At 39.4% G+C, this 23124-nt stretch overlaps 1 long non-coding RNA gene across 1 annotated transcript in view; it reads left to right on the forward strand.

The window, feature by feature from the left end:
• Nucleotides 1-23124, forward strand: part of LOC146433303 (uncharacterized) — a 61308-nt gene that overhangs the window by 31623 nt on the left and 6561 nt on the right. The gene's annotated exons all lie outside the window — the stretch shown is intronic.

The raw sequence follows: 23124 nt of genomic DNA on the forward strand, positions 1-23124 counted from the left end.
ACAGCCCAGCTCGCCGCTGCCTCTCCCCACCCATCTCCCGGGACGGACCCCTCTGACCCGGCTCCCTCCCACTTCCCCTCCTGCCCATCCCGTCCCCGCCCGCCGCGGCTGCGGAGCGGCCGGTAGCGCCGGGGTGCCCGCGGGGTGTCGGCAGCGCGGGGGAGCTGGTGCAGGACACAGCCAGAGCCGGGGATGAGGCAGGGATGCGCATGGGGGGCCCTTCCTTCCCTTGGCCTCCAGCTTTCAGGGGAAGGGGTCGCGAGTGATGTACAAACATTACTATTTCGCTAGGACTCCCCCGGGCTGCCAGAGCACGACTGAAATGTTCTGATCGTCGCTAATGAAGTTAAAATAAATGGTTAATTGCCATAATAAATCTGGCAAACTTTATTCTCTGGGAGCAGAGGGGAGAGGAAACAGAGGAAACCCCCTTGGAATACATGTTCTAGGAGGACTTTTCATTTCCCTGATAACTGTCATTTAAAGGATTTTGTATATGAGAGATTTTGGTTGTTCGTTTCTCTCGTGATCTCGTAAACAGGACAGGGAAGAACTTTTCAGGCAGGATTTCTGAGACTGTCATGCTCATCAAGAACAGGATTTCATTTTAGGGTCATCACACCATAGTTATGGACAGGGCTAAAGCTTCCAATCGGAGCTGCACAACTGTGGCTTTCTTCCTTATAATTTTGTACATCTAGTGTGTTTTTGAAGGCCCTCTTAAGAAAGACATGATTTAAGGTGGCAATACTCTTCAAGGGTTGGTAGTATAACTTTATTGTGCCTAAGAATAATTAAAATCTATTTAGTCGTAGTGGTAGGAGAGGCAAATCAAGAGGAAACATTTGGATTCTGCAGTGCTAACAACTTGCTTTTTAGCATCTGCACATGTATAATCAGTAAAGTCTTGTCTAGCTATAATTTGTTTTTGAAAATCCGTTAGCTAAATCAGAGGTTCAGATAGAAATGCGCAACTGTGGCACATTGCATAAATTCACTTGTTCCAGACTGTGTCTGATGGGCCATGAGTGTGTTAGATGGAGGCACTAATTTACCTGTGACATAATCTTTTGCCCTGATCTTTTCTATGTTGTGACTAGAAAAACCACCTGCATTTTCATCAGAACAGCAGCCAGGACTGAAGCAGTCTATATTAGCAGCATGTTGCCCTCCTGCCACTTGGGGAGTTTGTAATTGGCTTCCTCTCTAAAGAGATTGTGCTCAGAGATCTTCTAATGATGAACTACGTGCATGTTCACAGATTTTTCACGATGGACTAGAAACCACTTGTTATAAGTACTGTTCAGGCCTGTATGGTGCCTGAAACTGGCTACATAGCAGTGTGCTGTGTAATTCCCATGTATGTTGTTGGTTTTATTGCATGGAGCTCTTGACACATTGGACACATCTTTTCCATCCAAACAATTCTTTGTACGCATGTGACAGATTACAATACTCTAGTGAGTAACAATGTATTTGGCAGCTATTGGACCGTTCTGCCTCAGTGTGTTCTCTGGTAGAACCTGATGAGCAGGAGATCTCTGTAAGGTGACATTTGCACGTCTTTCATTTCCCATAGAGCTGAAGGAACTGAAGATGAATCCCAATGCCAGCATCAAACACTGGCTACTTACAATGCGTCTGTATGTGTGAATCACTGCCTGGGATCAGTTGTCCCCTGTATTGTATTCTATCATCTCTTCTCTTTGGGAAAAGATGGAGAAAGTAGACGATAACTATATTTTTAACCAGAATAAAATGAAAAAACCCACAACAACTTCTTTTTCAATTGGATTCTTTTTTAAAAGATGCATGTAAAATTGAATTTGGGTCTGCATCTCTCTGCTGAGTTCAGTCCATCTCTGGGGTATGTAAGAGAGAGATGCAATTTAATGTAATTTGGGGAAAATCTCTTCACTTCCAGCAGTTTTGTGTCTGGAATCCCAATAACAGAATTGTAACACGATGAGCACTGCAACATGCGCTCGCTATAGAAATGTGATTTACAGGAACATCCAGTGAATAATAGACTTGATGACTAGAATTTTGTTTTCATTGAACTGCTGTAAATAAAGAGGCTTCTTCCCACCAGAATTGATTGAGATGTCTGTAATATGGAAAGGGTTTCAGGGAGCAGGTTTCATTCTATTGCTTGTGTTAGTGCAAAGAGCTGTCATTAAGAAGGTGACTGCACTGGGCAATTTGATTGCTATGAAATCAAATAAATAGCTTTTCTAATAGCAATATTTATTAAAATACTAGTACTTTAGTGAGAATAAATAGTTTAAAACAAATCTTCATTGGGAACTCAAAATCACATTGCCTTTAAAACCCTCTTTTTTTTTTTTGAGTAATATGTTTGGAATGATTCACCTCTGAACATTTTGGCTGTTGATTTTTTTACATTTTCAAAATTTTTTATTTCTTTTTCCTAGAACAAGAAGTACAAAAGTATTTTCTTGGTTGAAAGCTGATGCTCCTTACATGGATCTCCATGCTTCTGAACATCAGAGCCAGGCTTGTGGAAAGTACCACAGGCTGTGAAATTTGTGGCCTGATGTTTCTATTCACTGTATTCTTTTGTATGTATTTCTGATGAATTTTTCCACAGTTGAGCCTTTTGGGAGATAGACTAGACTGTTGCACATAGAATTTATCTGTGCATTTGCTTAGAAGAAAATAAGTAGTTCATTGGGATAGAATTACTGGAAACCTGGATGTGACCTGGTAGCAGTCTGATGTGAGTAAAGCTGATGATTTGCCTGCAGATAAGAAAACTTGTGTTATTTTTTAGGAGCACTTATCAAAATACTCTCTGGTTGCCATAAGAGTATTTCAGTTCTATCCTGTTTATATATCTCCAAACGTTTACTGAGAAAAGGGACTTAGAATTGATCCCAGGCCAATACATCTGTGTTTAGAATTTTTTATCCACTTTTGTCAATGATGAACTGTGTTTTCAGAGTATGTTCCCTTCTATCATGGCTACAACAAATGAAAGCTACTGGGAAATAGTAAGGAATGAAAATTTTGGAAAAAAGATACATTGTAATTCTCACTGTCTCTCTTTTGATCCCAGTCTTGTTCAGCTGTAGGAGAAATGCTGGCTTCTGCTGTATGAATAGGAGTGTATGTTACTGTTGTCCTCCTCTCTATATGAGACCATAACATTTTTCCTAGGCCAACAGAGTGATCTGTGTTTGTGTGTTTGAGAGGAGGAGAGAGCAGGAGAGGGTGAAATGTCTTTTGGGACAAGTGAGGGAGGTCATTTGCAGACTTTTGAGCAGCAGTGGTGCTAATATCCACAAGGGCTGCCTCTCCAGAGCTATGGAAATTTACATTATTAGTTTTGTCTGATGAGGTCCATGAACAATTAAGATAGTTAATCTCTTTCCAGGAAGCTATATGCTTTTACTTCTAGTCTTCCTCAGCTGGTGTGCTTTAATTGTATCCCTTATAATCATCGTAGTGCACAGCAAAAGGGGAGGCTGGAAAATATGAGGATTCTGAGAAAGCAAATATTTCAAATCTCAGCATTTCCACAGCACTTTAGAGTTTAACTGGTTTGATTTTGATAGATAAATAGTAGATTTTTTGTTTGGCTTTTACTGCATAAGAGGCTGAACTGAATAAGTGTGTGACATCATTTTCTAAAGTTTACAAAATAGGGCAATTATGTACTTATTTTTATACGAAGACTTGGTTGTGCTTGATTATTAGTTTAACAACAACAAGTACTTTAGGTGTTTGGACTATTGAATTCAGTGACAGATATAAGGTTTAATGGGCTCGGAGTGCAGGGGTTGCTGTCCAGGTGCCAGCAAGGCCAGGGCTGGGGCTGGACTGCAGTGAGGCTGCAGTGGACAGTGAGTATACAGTGAGTGCCCTGCACCCAGCCCTGTGTGGGCATCTGCCATTGCTAATGGGGAAGTAAAATTTGGTGGTTCTGTGGGCAGGGAAGAGATGGAGACAGACTCTCCTTTATCATCCCTGCATGATGAAACTGTCCTGTCACCAGATAAATTCAAACCTCTGGCCCTTCTCCCAGAGCTCTTTCTGTGACAGAAGGAGGATGGCTGGCTCAACACAAACTTTGTGTCCCCCTGTAGATGTTATTGGAGCTCCCAGGGGACTGAGAGGATCTGTAGGAAGCAGAGATGACAAAGACATGTAATTGTCCCACTGTTCTAGGAAGTGGGTGACAGATACCAGCCTGATTTTGAGGTAGGGATCTCCACAGCAGCAAGTTCTGGGTGTTGCACTGTTGGGAAGCAAAGCTGAAGCCAGCCCAGGCATGGCAAGGCAGCACCCAGGGGCTGGGCTGAGCTCCCTAAACTGTGCTCACACTGCTCTGCAGTCCACAGGGTCAGGGAATGATAGCTCAACAGAACGTAGCTGTAAAGAACTATAATTTGGGAGATACTTCCTCTTCTTCTGAAGGCTTTCTAGGATTTTTCAAGCAAGTGAACTTAATGTCATGAACTCTTTAGAAAGCCTTCAAAAGAAGAGGCTGGATTTGCTGCTCATGTGCTACTACATCTGCATAGTCACAGAAGCTGCTTCTGGACTGGCAGTTCCAAAAAGCAAATATCTGTCTTTCTGTGTAGGTAAAATCTGTGTCTGAACTGGATGCAAAGTAGACCTTGTTTTGCTGGACTCATTGTTCAGTTTAATATTAAAGCAGGCAGCAATAAGGGGCTCTTTAACTACATGATGTGTTTCCTTCTTTTCTTTACCTTCTCATTTCTCTGTTGTATTCCTCTCAAAAATCTGCTGTTTTTTAAATGAATTAAGACCCTCCTCGATAAGGACCCTTTTACTCTGCTTATGGTGGCTTTCCCCTGACTGGAGCAGGGAGAGCCAACAAGAGCCATCTTTTGAGTACCTCCAAGAAATGTCAGGCTGTAGTAAAAGTGCCACTTTAAGTAGGCAGATATTTGAGGTCCTCTATTCATCAAACATGTTGTTATGCTTTCAAAAATCAGCCTTTTCCCCTCAGACTTACAGGCTTTGCTTTTTAATAGTTTTATCCCACACACAAATATCAATTAACTTGGGTTTGCCACTTAAATCTGGCCTGTGAATGTTCACCCGTTCTGCATGATCATGGCCATTTTCTTTGTGGGAACTGGCAACAAAATGTTACATTTGAAATGTGTTTTCTAAAGGATGCATGCCATTAAATATAATGTTACTCGGATCGTGCCATTCAAAAGAATATTTTAATGAAATTCAGCACAGGACAGTGAATACTGAGCGTGGTCATGATCCAAATTCTGTGAAGTTTGGCTCCCATCTCTATCCCTGACTGTCGTGTCTGTTTGAGATTCATCTCTGATCTCCACACAGTGCCAAACTAATATAATTTATGTTTCAGGTTTTACAAAAGCAGAATTTGAACCAACACATTATTCCTGTGAAAGGAATCATGTTTAAATTCCTTAGAGCTGGAAGCAGTGATGATGACAGTGAAGCACGTTTGGACAGGCTGTGTGATTTGTTCTCAATATGTGAAGCTACATGTGAACAGAGTACTGTGAGTGGGGAACACATTGCAGCCCTTCATTTACTCTTCCTTTGAGTAAATTTATCTCAGTTGAAGCAACCTTTATGTAAAAACTATCTTCAGGGTAGAACTGAGTTAAAATTTGAAGGAAGCATATTAAATACTGAAATAGAGAAATCTAAATTATAAACTCTGTGACTATTGTTTATGTGGTTCTTTTATTGTGCAGTAGAAAAGGATAGTTTAGGCACTTTCTCTTAACATGTTAATGATGTAAGGCTCTTGTAGGTCAAAAGAACTATCCCATTTAATTTTTAACTGATCATAAAATTATCAGTTTCTGGAAAAGGCTGCAGTTAGGGTAAAGCAAGATGCTTGCATTGCTTAATCACCTCTGAAAAATGGGTGTGGGCTAATGTGTAATGGTAATTTTTGAAATGTCTTTTCTGAAAACAATAAACAAGACTTCCCATTGTGGTAAGCTTAAATACAGTATGTATTCACAAAACCCCATTTATACTTTGCAACAAGAGGAGAAACAGAAATTGGTGTTTGAGCTGGCTTCTACTTGTTGTTGACCCTAATCATTGTGATTAAAATTTAATGGAGAGTGTGCAGTGCTATCAGTGAGAATTACTATGTGAAAAACTATCTTCTCAAGCCCAACTTTGGAAATAATTAGAGGTCAGTTTTTACTTCTGGAATTTTGTAAATTTACCAAGAATTACAGCTATAAGACCCTCCCGAGATTATTTACCATGTTCTTTGAGCTAAACAGAAGCACAAATAAATGGGTTTTCCTCTCTGCAGATTGTTTGGAGAAAACACTATTTTCTAGTTAGCAGGGAGTTTTGCTGTTTCTGAAAAAGAGATGTAACCAACAGAAAAGTAAAAGATGGTATTTTAAACACAGAGTTACTGAGTAGTGTCTTTTGGCTCTCTACATAAAACTGTAATTTTTTCCCCTTCTCATCAGAGCAGTTCAGAGTGGGATGATAATTATTGTAGCTATGGATGAACACCCAGTGGTTCCAGGGTTGATATTGCCTATCAACCCAACCCTGCCCTGTTCCTGTGGGATGAAGAGAAAGGGCAGAAGAATTACTGGCATTTCCTTACGGGGAAATTAGTCTGTTTAATCACTCAGTATCTTGCTGGAGATCCTCAGAATGCTTATGGCAGAGTGGAAATTCAATCTCCTTACTGCCTCAGCCCCAGAGCAGTGCTATCTGCAAAGCACTGTGGCCTGAGAATCAGCACTTTCTAAATAAAGTATTATAAATAAGGGCAAACATTTTACAAAGTAAGATAAAAAGCAGATAAATTCCAAGACTCACCAGGCTGACTATGTTAAAAATAGGTGCAAGTTTCCAAGTATGAAGTAGCACCTGATCTACTGGAGATATAACCCTTCTTTGAAAATCTGTCACTTCAATCAAAATCTAATCAAAGTGCCCGGTATGCTGCTGAAAAGGTGTGTGTGAGCTACAGAACCAAAGAGCTTGACTTTTCATTGCCTTATGTCACTACTCACACCTCTAGATGGACTAAGTACAATGTCCTGGCAGGGCAAAATTGGAGGCAATTAATACCTAATGCAAATGTGTAAATAGCTAGAAGATGAGAGCTACTATTTTTCAGGAATTCGTCACATTTCAACACGTGTGTTTGTGTTTTCAAACCTGTGAATCTGGATCAGTTTGCAAACTTCAGATACTCCACCAGTTTGGAGTGTTTGTTTTGGAACCAGACTTTGGTTTTGATCCAAATTTCATAGCACAAAATCCACCAGAAATTGTTTCACACATGGAGTATGCATTTGGAAGTCCCTCCACTGTGGAGCTGGCAGAGCTACTGAGGGAATAGGCTGTGGCAGGACATGCCAGCTCTTTACTGACCCACACAGGAGCTCCCCTCACCTGCCAGAGCTCTGGGTTGCTGTGACTGGGGAAATGACACTGCTGCTGTCCTTTATCTCTCTGCCCCTCTCCCCACTACATGTCCCAGAGGGTGGAGAGCCAAGAGAAAATCTGTGGGACTGCATAAGGAATATGGGGAAAGCTGCTGGGGCAGGGATGGGGGAATGACACTAATTAATGGGCTAACTACCTGCTTGGAGTTGTTGTCTTTCACAAATGCCTTGAAGACCTAGTTATTTGTGCTAATTTTGGTTTTTAATGGTGAAAAGGATGTCTCTGTATGATGACATATGATTTAACAGTCTAATTTAGGTGGCTGTTTTTTTGGTTTAAATCTTGGCCAGCCAACACTGTCGTTCCTACTTGTAAACCATTATCTCAGTGCTCTCAGACAGCCAGGCCAGGGTGTGCCTTTGGCACTCTGGTTTCATGGCTTTCAGATGTTATCTGTTTCCAGTGCACCTTTTGGGGTCTGGATTGTTTATCCAGACATTGACTATTTTTCAAAAAAGTAGAAGTAGTTCCTAGGCAACCTTAATGAATGGTAAGAACACATTAGTTTGTTCGTAACTGAGATGATTTTAGCTTGTTTACTATAATGTTTGGTTTATTGCAAGGGGCTGGCTTAGCTTATTAACAATGAACTATGTAAATATGAGGATGGGAACAACAAACCACCAGAGGATCACAGAATGGTTATCAGGAGTTTTGTTGTTATTTGAAGTGTTTCTATTGAATAGGTTTATACTGTGAAGCTTTTAACGCCAAAGAGTAACATTTAGAATACTTTGTGCTTTAGAAAACATGAATTACATAAGATGAATGACAATTTCCTAAAGCCTTTCTTAGTCCATCTGCAAAGAAACAAAAATGTATAAATATGTAAACATATCTATATAAATAAACTCACCTGTATTCTCTGTACACTTACATAAACTTGTAAAAAACCATGTTGTGTATTACAACTGCCATTCAAAAATTTTTTTCTCTCAAGTCCAGTTTTGCGTTTTTGTGGTTTTCCTTTATTTACAGGAGCTTGGACTACTAGGCTTAGGAGGGAAAGTCTGGTCATAATGACTGATGTTCTTAATTTTCTCCTCTGAAAGGGTCAGGATCACCCTGTCAGATACTGCAGTCAGCAGTCATTAGATCTTGAAGTCATCTAATGCATGATGTCAATGTGTTGAAAGGTTGCTAAAATCAAAATACTAGCAGGAACATATAAATCCTTTTAGAAAAACACTCAATGAATTATATGTCCTTCCTACAGGTAACCAGGGAGTGAGGCTGTATTTATGAACATATTTAATAATTAAACCTAATTTTTGGAAGAGTCTGGGAAACAGAGTATGTTGCTGCTATTCCCAGTTTATATTCATTCCACAGTATGTTCTCCTGACCTATCTGCAAGCATTTGGACACGTTTTCTGAAGGAAGAGCTGACATGGTCCAGCTGGAAAAGTGCTGTAGCGCTGAAGGAATGTAGAGTGCATTGAATAATTGGTGAAGAACATACTTCTTATTACCTCCCTGTTGTGGCATGTTAACTCTAAAACATAAGCAGACACAAATCTTAGGGAGTAGACACTACCCTGTAAACCTCTCTTTGGAAGTGCCAGGTACATGTCTGTGTTCATATTTTAACAAACTGTTTATAGGCATCAAGAATCCACATGCTTTTCAAGAACTGTCATTTCTTTTACAGTGTTTAAGTCTTAAATTTGTGCACAGGGCTATAACCATGAGAGATTTACTTCAGCATTAGGGCAAGTTGACTGGAAACAATGTCTGTTCTGGTTTTATTACATTAAGCCAAAAAAAGAGAATTTATACAGGAAAGTGTAGCTATGTGATATAATGACTCGTTATCAATTCACAGACTCAGCAACATTCTTGGTAATTTGCTTGGTATCTGAGCAACGTGAGACGGAAGAGCATACTTGTGATATTTTTTTTTTTTTATTTTTTAGAGCCAAAACACAGCATTCTGTCTTTACAGAACTTATTTTGTTTTCTAGTTTTCCTATTTATTTTTATAGGCCTGTTAAAAAAAAAAAAAAAGAAGCAGTTCTAATTTGGATTGAACCGGTACTAGGAAGAAAACCTAGGCTTTTGCTTACCTGGATGTTACAGCTATAGGGATCTTCAGAGCTGCATGTGGAGAAGGTGGCTGGACAAGAGTTATCTGACGCATCTGGCAGGTCTCACTTTCCCTGCAAGCTTGGACAGTTCACAGGACCCAGAATAGAAGAAAGTCAAAAAATGGGAGGAGGAACATTCGTTGCCTTACTGGGTAGATTGTGTACAATGGGTTTTAAACTATGAAATGGTGCATTGCCATCCAGGGTGGGAGTCTGCTTCTCTATGCCCAAGGAGATTTTCATAGCTGGGGAAAGAATCTTGCCACATTACCCTGTATTTGTTATGCTGTTTCTGAAGCAGGGATGAAACAGGAATGGTAGTGCTGGCTCCAGGTTACTCCAGACGCTGGAGTCTTGTGGTGGTCAGTCTCTGGACATTAGGACAACATTGCACTGGGCAGGCTGCTGCAGGGCAAAGCAGGACCTGGTTGTGCTTTCCTGAAACTTTCATCTGTAGGCATCTTGATTAGGAGGCCTTCTGCAGCCACCTTACTACTTAGTCTCTTGGAAAGGATGTTCCACCGTTTAGCAGTGATCACATCCCTTCTCTTTTGTTGCCTTTTCCTCTCCTGTTATCTGTATTTGCCTGCCTTTTGTTCCTTATGATTTTGCTGCTTTTGCACCTGTGATCCTTTCCTCACTGAGGTGAATCACTTGCAGGATTTGCCTGTCTCTGTGTGTTGTTTTGGTATCTCTCCTGCTTGTGTGCTCTGGATAAAGTGTAGAGTTTGTTTATTTGTTTTTTTTTTTTTAAGAGCAATTTGGAAAGATCATTAGCATTGTAGAAAAGCCTACAATAATCAGGAAATGAAGGAGGAGGAAGAACAGCAATTTGCAAGCAGATATTTTGCCTGATTCTTTGCATTCTTAATTTAAAGAGCCTCTTGTTTTTATTTTATTTTATTATTATAGTACCCCAGTATCCTAGAGCAGCATGAAGGTCTGTAACTCTTAAATTACTTTTTGAAGTGCTCAGCATTTCGTTCTTTATGTTATGGCTCAGAAAGGAGCATAGGTGCATCCCAAAGCCTGCTATAGGGTGGTTCAGGTTGGAAATTGGTACCAAATACCAGTGTCAGGTATTTTTTTCCAGATGTATTAAATTAAGATAAATGACAAGAAAACATCTTGGGGTGTTTTAGCTTTGTGGCAATATCCTTTCTTGGAGATACGGTTCTGCTCAAATACAATGAGAGAACACGGAGATGACAACATAGGAACAGGTGTATTAGAAATGAATGAAAAGTTACAGGAAGGGTTTGGAAAATGTTACCTAGAGGGAATCAGCATGCTGATCCTAGAGAGGGCAGGCTCACTCTTCCAACCCCAAGACTATGTGAGTAGACAAATAAAAGCCAACAGTTTCAAAGAGCCATGGGCAGAACTTGTCTGGATTTTGAATCTAACTACTGAAACTTTCATCTGGGGGATCTGAGTGATCAAGTTCTGTCATTAGTTAGGAGGAACTGGGGCATATGTGGGGTCTGGTGAGCCCTGTCACACCACGAGGACTTCCAGTTAGTAGAATGTCTGGATGGATAATTTTCTTTTGAAAGTGATAAAAGAGTGTGTTCTGGAAGCTTAAAATGTAGCAGAGAATATTGGTACATGTTGTTTTGTTGAACAAGGAATAGATATGGTAGGACCCAGTGAAGCAGATGGTGTAGCTGTGGAGAGGTGGGAGAGGCACCTAAGTTGCAATGAACTCACCAAGGTGCATCACAGGCCTTGCTTTAGGAGAAGAGAAGGAAAGGAAAAAGAGAGGAACTTGCTGGAGGCCTATTCTGATAGTGAAAACAAGAGGAAGTAGAAATTAGTTATAACTAGGATTCATTAAGGAGAGTAACTGTTGTCAGCTGCACTAAAATGGGAGTACCACTTCAGGGTTAAATTCTTCAGCTCATGAGAGGCTTGGATGGGCTGAACTCCAGCTGGATGATTAGAAGCTACAGCTGCAGAACTTGGGTGATAGAGAGAAGCAATGATACTGAGGTCAAGCAGTTGAAAAGAAACAGGCTTTATAAGAGGTGAGGATATTAAATGCCAGTTTGAGAGTAGGGAAATAAATAAATTAATTGAGAAAGTAGGTGGCTAATGGAAATATAAACGTGTACCTGACTTTGAAGAGTTTTGATACTTGTAGGTTGTGTGAGAAACCATTCCCTCAGAAGGGCATACAGTCATTAAATTGTGTGGCTGAGCGGCAGAAATGTAATGAAAATATTTCCTTACATACAATGAATACAAGAAAAGCACTCAGATGGTGCACAAGCACTTGGAGAAAAAAATGGGTGTGGTTGCCCAGCTAAGAAATGTGGAAATTAATGAAATCTATTGTGGTCACTACAGTGATTTTTTTTTTTTTTTTTTTTAGAAGTAATTGCTATAAACATTTTATGTGCCTGGAAACTTAAAATGTAGCTAGTGATTAAGAATATAAATTGCAGTTGTATTTTGAAAAACTAACGTAAAAAGAGTGGCGAAAGACAATTTTCTATGGTGATTCACAAATTGATGTGCATTTGAAAGACGGTGATGCCAGGAAAAGGACTGGTAACTTGTCAGGAGCCATGAGTGCAGTAGGTAGGTGGTTGGAAAATGCATTTTCTATCAGCCTTTTTAGACAGCTTGTACTCTACTTGTGTAGTGTTACCTAGGTGAATGAGGTCTTGAGATGTGGGAATGTAGAAAGCACAATTTGCTCTCAAGTCCAGACCCTGCTATCAGAGGCAGCAGGGTTGTATATTTTTTACACAAACTAATTACTCATTTGTAAGGGCCTGGAGGAGTTGCCATACTGATGATTTGTGTTGTAAAATGCTTCGTAGATTGGTTTGGGTTGGAAGGAACCTTAAAGATCACCAAGTGTCACCCCTCTGCCATGGGCAGGGACACTTTTCACTAGACCAGGTTGCTCAGAGCTCCAGTGAAACCTGGCCTCAAGCACTTCCAGGGATGGGGCATCCACAACTTCTCTGGGCAACCTGTTCTAGTGCTTTGTACAGTAGCATCCTTCCCTACAGAAATACCAACTGCTTATTTGTATTTAGAGTTTAGAAAAAAGGCCTTGGTTGTAGGTTTGTGCTTTTGATTTGGGAGCTGTATCAAGTTATAATGACTGCTGTGCTCTCTGTGTGCTGCAGTGCTTGCTGCCTCCTGGGAACAAAATACAAGCTTTGCAGCTGTAGCAGTGTCACTGTTCCTTCAATTGGTGTTCTATTCTGCTTCCTAAAATGTATCAACTGTTTGGACAGAAACAGGAGTTGCCTCCTCCTGTTTTTAAGCTCTTTACCTGCTTTTCTCTGTGTGGTAGTGGTAGTCATCCACATTTGGGTGGGTATGAGAACGTAGGTCACAATGTTCAGCTAGTTTTTGGTATGTCAGGATCCTTTATGTGCTACAAACAGATTCTAAAGTAAACCAGAGCTAATACATTATGCTTTGTTTCTAAGCAAGTCTGCTCTGTAGTGATTACTGGAAAGTCCTGAACAAGTCAGGCTTTGGTCAACAGAAATTTTTCCAAAACATTTATGATGTGAGTCTTGCTATAAGCCAGACAGTACAGCAACCAGTGCCCTCCTTTCATTTTGGACAAATCTAAACACACTTGTTTTGCTGACTAACATTTATACAGTCAAGTTTATCTTCCTTGTATTCTCTCACATTGATAAGTGTCATGTAATCACCCATGCTGTGCTTGCTTCCCTCCCTGTTTCCCCTCGCATACTCATGGAATGAAATGTGTCTTCTAGTCTTCAGACTGTTGTCTTTCTTTATTTATTTTTTCACTTTACAAAAAAAAAAAAAAAAAAGGCTTAACATTTCTGCTAATTAAAATTCTCTAGTTTGTCTGCACATAAATTTGAGGTTGGTTTTGCATCCCTAGATGACATGGTTATGATACTGGTCCTGAAACCATTGTGAGTTCCCCTTTTTAATTTTGTATGTGAGGACTTGGTAACTGCTGGCTCAAGACAGCCAAGGTGCATGTTTTCTGTCAGGTAATATACACTGACATTAAGAGAAAAGTTTCTTTAGCTTTAGGTCACATAAATCCTTGTGTCCTGAAAGGCAACATCAACAATTATAATGGATACAGCAATGGCTCACAGAAATCATGTAAACTAATCTGGAAAGGGACGTTAACAGTGTGATTAGCTACTGTGATCTGTGTTACCAGCCGTTATTTCTGCAATGGTAAGTGGCAGATTAAATTCTCAGTGGAATTTTCCTTTCTTCTTTCAGGCAGCACTTGCAGCATGTTTGTCCCCTCTCTAAATTTCAATGAATATGTCACAGTTCTTAGCAACAAAACTATGATCTTTTGTCAAATTTTATGCTATGTAATGTTTCTATTAGAAAGGAATATGGAAAGATATTGGTACAAGAGTCCCCCTCCCATTCTTCCTAAAGAAATCTATAATTAGTGGTAAAAACTCTTTTCTTGCTCTTACTTTGTCTGTATCTCAGATATTGGAGCACTTTACAGATGCTAATTATGCTTTACAATAGACTGGAAAGTAAGAAAAAATGGTTAGGTTTGCTTCAAAAATGTATTAAGTTCTGAGTGGAAAAACTATTTATGTTTTAATGCTAATTGTGATGCTATGAAATAATCTGAAGGAGGAAATCACACATATAGTGATTGCCACAATATTGGAAAAAATTAGAAAGGAAAACAGTAATTAATTGGAAAAAACTTGCTTTGAGCCTGGAGCTAACAAACCTACATTTCAGAGAAAGTACCATGAATTTAATAATGATTATACGCAGCTCTACCCTTCAAAATTATTCCTCTTACCAGCAACAAATTTGAAATAATAACAAATCGTTTTATAAATCAAGTCTGAGATGTAATTATAAATATGGTATCTGGCAACAGCAACCTAATGTTGCCTTGTAGCACTTTTTGAAAGCAAACAACTGCCACATTCAAAAAAACGGGAGCAAGATTAATCTATGCTATTCCTACAAAGTCAAACGTTCTGTTGGCTTAAGGCAAAAATCCTTCTTTTCTGTCTCTGTGCTGTGTGCTGGTGGCTGACTGGGAGGTGCAGGAGCCGAAGGTTAAATGTTATACATTGCACACTTTAATGCTAATCCTAAAAGAAGCAATCAATGCACTGTCTGCTCTCACCTCAGCGTGTTTCCTCTCTTTGGGGCCACAGCCGAGGTGGTGAGCATGGAAAGGTGCAGTGGCTCACTGGATGTGCAGAACAGAGCTCTCCCCCAGCTGGGGCCCCAGGTCACTCATAGCCTCTTCTACACTCTGCAATCAATGGATTTGTTTTGGTTTCTGTGAGCCATGGGACAGGTCTCCAGTGCTCATAACCAATATTAGCTGGTTTTTTTCCCTTTCATTTTTAATACATTGAGATAGATTAAAATCTTGTTATTACCTTCCCTGCAAATTAAATTTTATTTCCAAAAGGTCCTAATCCTTGCTGGAAGCTTTCTGGAATAACATTATTGGTTGAATGTTAATGGTACTTAAAATCCATGCAATTAATATACTTAAGGACTTAGAATGATAGATATTGTCCATAAAATCTGAAATTGTGAGAGGGTTATATACACTTTAGTCAGTGTTTAACTGCATACATTTTAATAAGATTTTAAATGTCTAATTTGTGTTTTTATTTCAAATAGCAATAACATAACAATTATGTACAAAAGGGATTTATAAACTTTAAAAAAAGCCCAACCCACATAAATTTCACGATGTGCACTAATGCTTATTATCCTAATTACAGCGGTCCCTTTTGAGGCAAGCTTTGGTGTAAAATAATTAATTTTGATGCCTGCAGCTTAAGATGTGTAAGTTGCTTCCGCCAGTTGTCTTATTGTAGAGCCCACAAGGGTGGAAACTGATACTTAAGTATATTTTGTTATTCTAATCAGTCTTTTCATAGATTTATAAGCTTTGTCTGCCTTAGGGGGATCAGAACATACAGTTTTATTCAAGGTTAATATGTTCCCAGGTAAAAAGAAACATAAGAGTTCCCTAAAGCATATAGGAATACAGAACTGGATTAATTTTGCATAAAGTTGGCAAGCACATGTTTGCATTTTCAAATGCATAACTATCTTCTTTCCCCAGCTAGGGGTTGCTGGTGGCACATTTGGCTAACTTTTCCACGTTTGCTCTAACAGGGGTTAGAGCAAGAAGTCCATCTTGCAAAGGCATTATCAATTTGGAAAGGACTTCAAGGCACTCCCAGTGATTATGATTGATGGGCATAGCAGATGATAAAAACTACTTGAATATTGGAAACGGCTTTTAAATAATGACAACCTTCTGGGGGTTAGTGAGGTGCTATGAGTGCAGGTAGCTTCTGCCTGGCCTGCATTTGTGGAAAATGCCAAGCGCTGGAGGAGGGGGTTTAAGTGGGAAGAGGTGAGACAGCCCACTTAGGTAGGTTTCTTTTCCTAGGTGGTGGTTTATTTGGTTTTAATATCATTTGGATCCCAGTGCCATAGGAAGCTATAAATGGGTGGTGTAGGTCCAGCATTGAGCACCTTTCAACCTGGCTGTCTGGATGCTGCAGACAGAGCTGGATTACACAGAAACATTACGCTGATAATGTGCTGAGAACACTGAGAAGCAGCCAGAACTGTTTGTATTGATTCACCACTTTGTATTTGTCTTTGTTGAGACTGCTCCACAGTCCTTGGTACCTCCAGGCAGAAATCTCTTGCTGACAACCTGTTGTCCAAGACCTTTAAACAGCAGAAAAGGGGCTCTGCCCTTCTTTAGTAAGGCGATGTGACCCACTGTGATTAGCCTTGCCTTAGGGAGCTCACACTTAGCTCTGTGCTGGCAAGTAAGAGAAAAAATATTGTCTAACATGGGCAGGAGGAGCAGCAAAAAAGGGGAGCAGAAATAAAATGGAAGATAAGGTTTTAACCATTTGTAGAAATGGATTTGAAGTAGATTATGTTGGGCACATACATATTCTTCTTAAGTGCAGTTTCTGCTAGAATAATGTGTATTGCTTGTGTACTTTTTTGTAAGGAGATAGTCATTGTCACTTTTTTCTAATATTTCTGTAATTTGATTTGGCTCCTCTGTTAAAGATGAGATCCATTCTTAGTTATTCTTTCGGAGTGGCTAGAGGAAATGGGATCTCTCAGAATATGTACTTTCACTTACACCTTTACACATTGTGAAACTTGGACTGAATAAGAGCTGGAATATGTATCTGGGATCGCAGATATTTTAGCCTTGTTTTTGTTTATTGTCCTTTTCATTTCTTTCAAGACATTCTTAGAGAGTGCAATATTACTGGAAAGCCCTATTTTCCTTGACCTAGACCAGAAGAATTCTAAATCTACTTGAAGATAGTGTTGTGTACAAAATGAGATTATTACTAAAAGCCGCTCAGGAGGAAAATCTACAAAAGGTAAATGAGAATTTAAGGGGAAGGGGTTTGATTCTAACTTTGTCAGATTTGGGTAAGTCTTCTTGGTTTTTGGAGAGGTTTTGCTCTTTTATATGCTTTGGAGTTAAGAGCCATGTGTTAGCAAACTGTAGAATATTTAGTGTTCTGCTTGAGGACCTCACCTCACTGCTGCCTCCTGGAGAGGGCAGTGTTCATTCTACAGAGGCAGTAGCTAACTTGGACCTGAAATGTAGCAATTAATTTCTTATTGTTGCACACTTATTTGCATCCATAAAAAGATGTGGAATGAAATTGCTTTTTTTTTTTTTTTTTTTTTTTTGTATTCCAAAGCAAAAGGTGAAGGCATTTTTCCTAAAAATTCTAAGTAGTTAGCAGTGCCAGATGTGTCAGCTATCTGGAAGACCACCAACCCTTTGGAGCCTTCATGTGGCTGATAAAGAAATGATGCTTTCTTTCCTGACAATACTAAATCTTAATAGATAAATACTATTAAAATATTAGTTAAAGGTGGTTTTTTCCCCCACTGCTCAGTCTAAAGTCTGCATTGTATTAATGACTTTAGATGAACAGCCAGGTATTGAAGTTACTGGCTTTGACTATTCCTCCCAAAATTAAAGTTTCAGATTAGATAATGCAAGAAGACACTTTCCGCTAATAGAAGGTGACATTTCTAATAGAAATGTCACTTATCTAACACCTCCAAGTTGTTTCTCTGTTGCTGGCACACAGTTGCCTTTGGGTGAGCAGCTTTTTATCTAATGTAGCTCATCACTGAGGGCTGTAAAAATTGAAAGCAGAACTGCAGATACCCATATGGCCATCTCTTCCAAAATATGTACGTTAATGGCCTCTGAACAGAATAAAGCACAAGGTCTGGTACTTCCTGTCACTTTTCGTTATAACTGTGAAATTGAGCAAGATATGGTATCATGCAGGAGAGGGAGAGACAGGATTTACTGCAGTGGTGAAAGCACAAACCCAATAAATAGTTCATCCTTTTGGTTAATTCTGAAGTGTTGCAAATGTGGAGTGTGCAGATGTTTAAGGAAAATTGTGTTCCCTGCTGCCTTGTGATCACTTTTTGGTGTTTTGGTCAAAGTAAACTTCATGTCCTAGCTCAGTATCAAGAAAATGCAATTTTACTTAAAGCTTTGAAGAGATGCATTTGAGGCAGGTTGGAGTATGGTCTTGCCATGTCTTGTTTTGTACCTGAAAATATTCCCAAATGTGGCAAAGGGCACACCTGTGTATTTTACAGAAAGTAATAAAATTTCTGGTCAGTATCTTTCTTGTTTCTGACCTTCTACATATTTGTCAGTGTGCTAATTAAAATGGGTAAAGGACACACATATATCTGGTTCTAATTATGGTTTTTATTGGATAATATGTAGCAGATTGCTCTTACTCACAAGTGTTTTGTCAAAACATATGTTGCATTGTTCTCTGACTCTGTTCTTTTACTGGGTTAATGTGGTGCAGTGGTCACAGCCACAGTATCAGATGTGTTTGCCAAGGTGGTCAGTGGCAGCACCAGCAAGAATTAAGGGCAAAATCAAAGATCCAGTAGGACTGGATCCACTTCTACAAATACTACCAAATTCAGAGGGAGTAATACTGGTAAGTGAGAGCTTGATTAAATATTAGAAATACACAGACAGGGGTTTATTGTATTGACAGTGGTATATTGTATTCTTCAGCCTTCAAAAATTAATACTTGACCTCAGTAGCTGAATGAATATGATTCTACAGTGAATCTCTCTCCTGTGCAGAATGTGGGTTTGGATGCATGTGAAACTGAATCACATCTGTGTAAGGGGGCATGTCACAGGCTATTGCTAAATCTTTTCCTAATGAGTCCTGATGGAATGATGAAATCAGTTTTAGGCAAAAATACTTCTCACTTATGGAACAAATTTTTGGAAGATGCACCTTTCACAATGTTCTCTTGAAAATCTGTTCCATATGGAATTTCTCAATATTTTGTTATTCTGCTGCTCATTGCACAGAAAACATCTTGCAATTTATGAATGTTCTTTTGTGTTAGTTACTGTGCATGGGTGTTAACTTTGGATACATACATATGTATTTTTTAATCCTGTCCCTTTTGTAGCTGCTGTGATGAATCATTCTTATCTGATGGCTTATTGTTTTTGATAATAAGTTTTCTGCAAATAAAAGACAAAATGTTTTTGAAATATAGGACTGAGTACATTGTGTTAGCAAACAGTCATGTGTTTGTTGCCTTCTAAACTGTGAAAATTTCACTTCAACTCACCTGAGATCTTCTGAGTCTTGCAATTACTTTCAGTGTTTTGTTGAATGTCCCTCCCTCTCTCTGGACTCCCTTCTGCACTCCAGCTGCAGTCTGTGTTCCATAACTTCTTTAGTCAATTACCTGTCTGTCCTACCTTGTCTCACTGTAAATTTACACTTAACCATGGTCTTCCTCCTTCAGTAGCAAAGCAATCTCATTTTTATGCCAGTGGACCTTTATATTGTCTGATTCAAAAGTACACAAACAAAGCAGAATCTGACCATTGTGATTCCTGGTTTTGCCTGAGCTAACATGTGCCTCACATGCCTTGGAGTTCAAGGCAGAATTTGCCATTTAAATTTACCATTTAGCATTTAAGGTGGCTGCAGGAAAATGTATCGTTTTGGTTTCTAACAGAACTGCATAATGCAGATATTCCCACTGCAGATCTTGTTGGCCTTTTAATCAGTTTCACTCAGGGAGCTGGATTCTCTTATATCCGGGAATCATACAAACAGACATTAAATAGAATTTATATGCATTTCATTCTTTCTCTTGTGATACTTTTGTCCTGTTTTTCTGTCTATTTCTTATGGTTTCTATTTGCTTCATGAAATAGTGTTGTCTTTCTAGGCTAGAATTGTGCAGTGTTTACTGTTCTACATACAGAAGATCCTGACCTCACAAAAAACTTGATTTTCTTTGGCCATGCTTGCTGTTAAGAACTAGCTTTCAGAGTGTTACGTGAGTTTCTAGAAAAATAACAAGTGCCTTCCTGACTGAATCTTGCCACATCCTGTGTGCTATATAATATTTTGTTTTTGTTAGCCTATACACATCTTTCTGCATTGACTGAGGAATGGTTGCACTGAAGAATATATCCTGAAATCTGTTCTTGGAAAGTAGCAAGAATACAGCTTTAAAAAAGAAGCAAATTACTTTTGTCTGCTGTTTAGCATTGTCTAGTTAAATGTGCAGTTATTTATCTTGCTGTTGAAGGTGCATGATATTTTCACTATTAGAATAATTCTGGGTTTTAATTTATTGTTTATATGACACAGAAATATGGGACTGGTCTATGTGTAATTGAATATTGACTTTGCATGAAATTCAGAATGTACCTATGGCTAACAGGAAAAATATTTTGGCAATGCTGACCCTTCAGAAACTTCCAGGCTGTTTATCTGCAGATAAGTATGCAACATTATGGTTTTATTTTTTGTTTCCTGTGCTTCCAACAGAAAGTAAAACCCTGTGAGCTAACAAATAGCCTTCCTTGAGTTATGCAGGATAAACACTATTTTCTGTTTCAAACTCAAACCCTTTTATTATTGATGCTTTCCTTCAAGATATGCCCAGTTGTAAATCAAACAATAGGAGATGATACAGAGCTGTAACCAACTGCTCTCTACTCGGTGAGTCAGGTAGCTCCCCAGGGATTTTGCTAGGGACTGTGAATCACATGGATTTTGGTGCACTGTGCACTCCACCTCTGGCACCTTGTGCATCATTTCCCTTCTCACCAGGGCAGGGACTCAGTGACCTGAGGTAAAGAGCCCTTGAGAAACAGACAGAGACCCTGCACTGAGCAGTCCCAGTGATGCCACACACTGAGAGAAGGTCCAAGTGAAGCTCACACCCAAACTGAGCAGGGCAGCACATCCCCTGTTGTGTACCAGGGTGTGTCATGGTGTGATGAACTGTCCTGGTGCCTGTCCTGTCCTGAGGTGTTTCCACAGAGCAGGAATGAATGCAAACTCTGTCTGGAGAAAAGCATAGCTCCTCCTAAGAGAGCTTGGTTACTTCTGTGCTTTAGTATTTCTTTACAGTGTCTCTAAATTTTCATGACTTGGATTGTTTTCAGAAGAAGCTGATCAGAGAGAAGGGATAATAGAAACTATGCAAAGCTTTCTTAACATTTGCTCCCTTCTATGCTGGATGTGTCTTTTTGGGTTTTCTGGCCATAGATTTTATGTCTTGTTCTCTCAGGCTCCCCTAGAAGCTCTTGGTGGATTCTCTGCTGTAGTCATCCCACTTTTGTTGCATTTCTCTATTCCCTTGTCATCGATGACAGCAGCTTCTAGCCGATAAAAGAAAAGTTCTATTTTAAAATGTTTTGCTTATTTACTTGCTGAAATCGAATCAACTATACTGTTGCTCTAAAGGAGACAAGAAAGGGCCTTAGACCTCCATTTAAGTACCTAGAAACAGCAAGGAATAATATATTATTACATCAGCTCTAATGATTAAGCATGCCACTCTAGTAGTGATACAGATCAATACTGCTTCTCTACCTGGGCAGGGCAATTGCTGTTGCTGGTTGGAATTCCTGCTGCCTGGTTTCCTGTAAGCCAAAGTGATGCATCTTGTGCACACAGAGTCTGTCCTGGGGCTCGCTGGAGCTGTGACGCATCTCCTGTGCTCGTCGGGAAATGAGTCTCATTACCTCTGAGGACAGAGTGTTGTCATTGCTGTCACATACACATGCTGTACTGCCAAACAGCTGTTAGGAATGTGAGATTCATGTTCTGCTACATTTATTTCACACTTCACACATTTGTTCTCGCCTCCAAAGTATTACATGGTGCTGTGTCTAATCATATTTTCATTTGCAGGCAAAGGAGATTTGCAGAACATCTCAGTGTGAATGATTTACATTAGCAATAAAATAATTTGGTATATTTGAGGAGGCTGATAAAGTGGCTTCATGCTATACTAACAGGTTTAATCCTAAATTAATAAAGATCCATACCTCATGACAGTCTGTTGAAAAACAACTGCTAATGCAAATGTTTAAGTGAGTTGTGTACATATTTAATTTTATACAGACATATATAAAAACCTTTTTATGCACCTTTGACACATTGATTTCTAATGTGATGTGGCAATTCCTATTTGTATAAACAGCTACGATATATAAAAATGAGATTAAAAATAATAAAAGGTCATAAATATAATTGGGAAAAGCCTGCTTACTGCCAATTGCAAGGCATCATAGATACCAGTGAGTGGAGTCTATTCTCCTGCATGCTGTGCTAGAATCTGATTTGTCTGATTTATTTAATGAATTGCTGAATAATTCAGTTCTGAAATACAGGAGACACAGTACCAGTAATGCTTCAGAAAGTGAAAGACTTTAAATATATTGTAATACAACAGTATTAAACACATTGCAAAATAGATCCCAAACAGCAAAATCTTATGGTAATTGGACATTATTTAGGGGTATAACTGGACATTTTTATTTTGTAATCTGCCTTCATTTGTGTAAACAGCTCTATTGGTAAATAAGGACTTAATATCATGTAACACCCATAAAATTACTTATTGCTTCAAAGCTGAGCAAATTAATTCATTTCCAGTATGGTAAAAGAAGAGATTGTCTTTTGGTTAATTTTTCTTATTACAAAGGACTCAAAGAGTACCTTCCTGTTAATCAGAGTTGGATAGAAAAAGCAGTGGAGAGAGACCAAAAGAGCTCCAAAGTGGATTGAATGAACTATCTTTAAAAATTCTATTGAGTGTCTTCTGTGGCTTTGCTCTGTTTTTCAACACGGTGGGTGTGAGACAGCAGGGTCACTGCCCTGAGAGAGCAGCAGAGGAGAGGAATCCTTCCTCCTTGAGTAAACCCCCCTGCAGCTCTGCTGGCTGCTCCCACTGGCAGCATGGCTCTGCCTTTCCAAGGGCACAGCTGCTGCAGGGAGGGAGCTATAAAAGGCTGCCAAATCTCATACACTGTGGGTCACATTCTTCCTGCTTTATTTATTGTTTCTGGGGAGTTATATCATGGGACCTGTATTTGACCCTGTTGTGCTGTGTATGAGTGCTGCCCAAGTTAACTTTAGTGGTACAAGTGTGGCCAGAGTCAGGATGTAGCAACTGACCTGCCTGTGGTTGGTAT

Source organism: Lichenostomus cassidix, chromosome 9 (genome assembly GCF_008360975.1).
Source record: "Lichenostomus cassidix isolate B80296 chromosome 9, HeHo_3.0, whole genome shotgun sequence".
Taxonomy (NCBI): Eukaryota; Metazoa; Chordata; class Aves; order Passeriformes; family Meliphagidae; genus Lichenostomus; species Lichenostomus cassidix.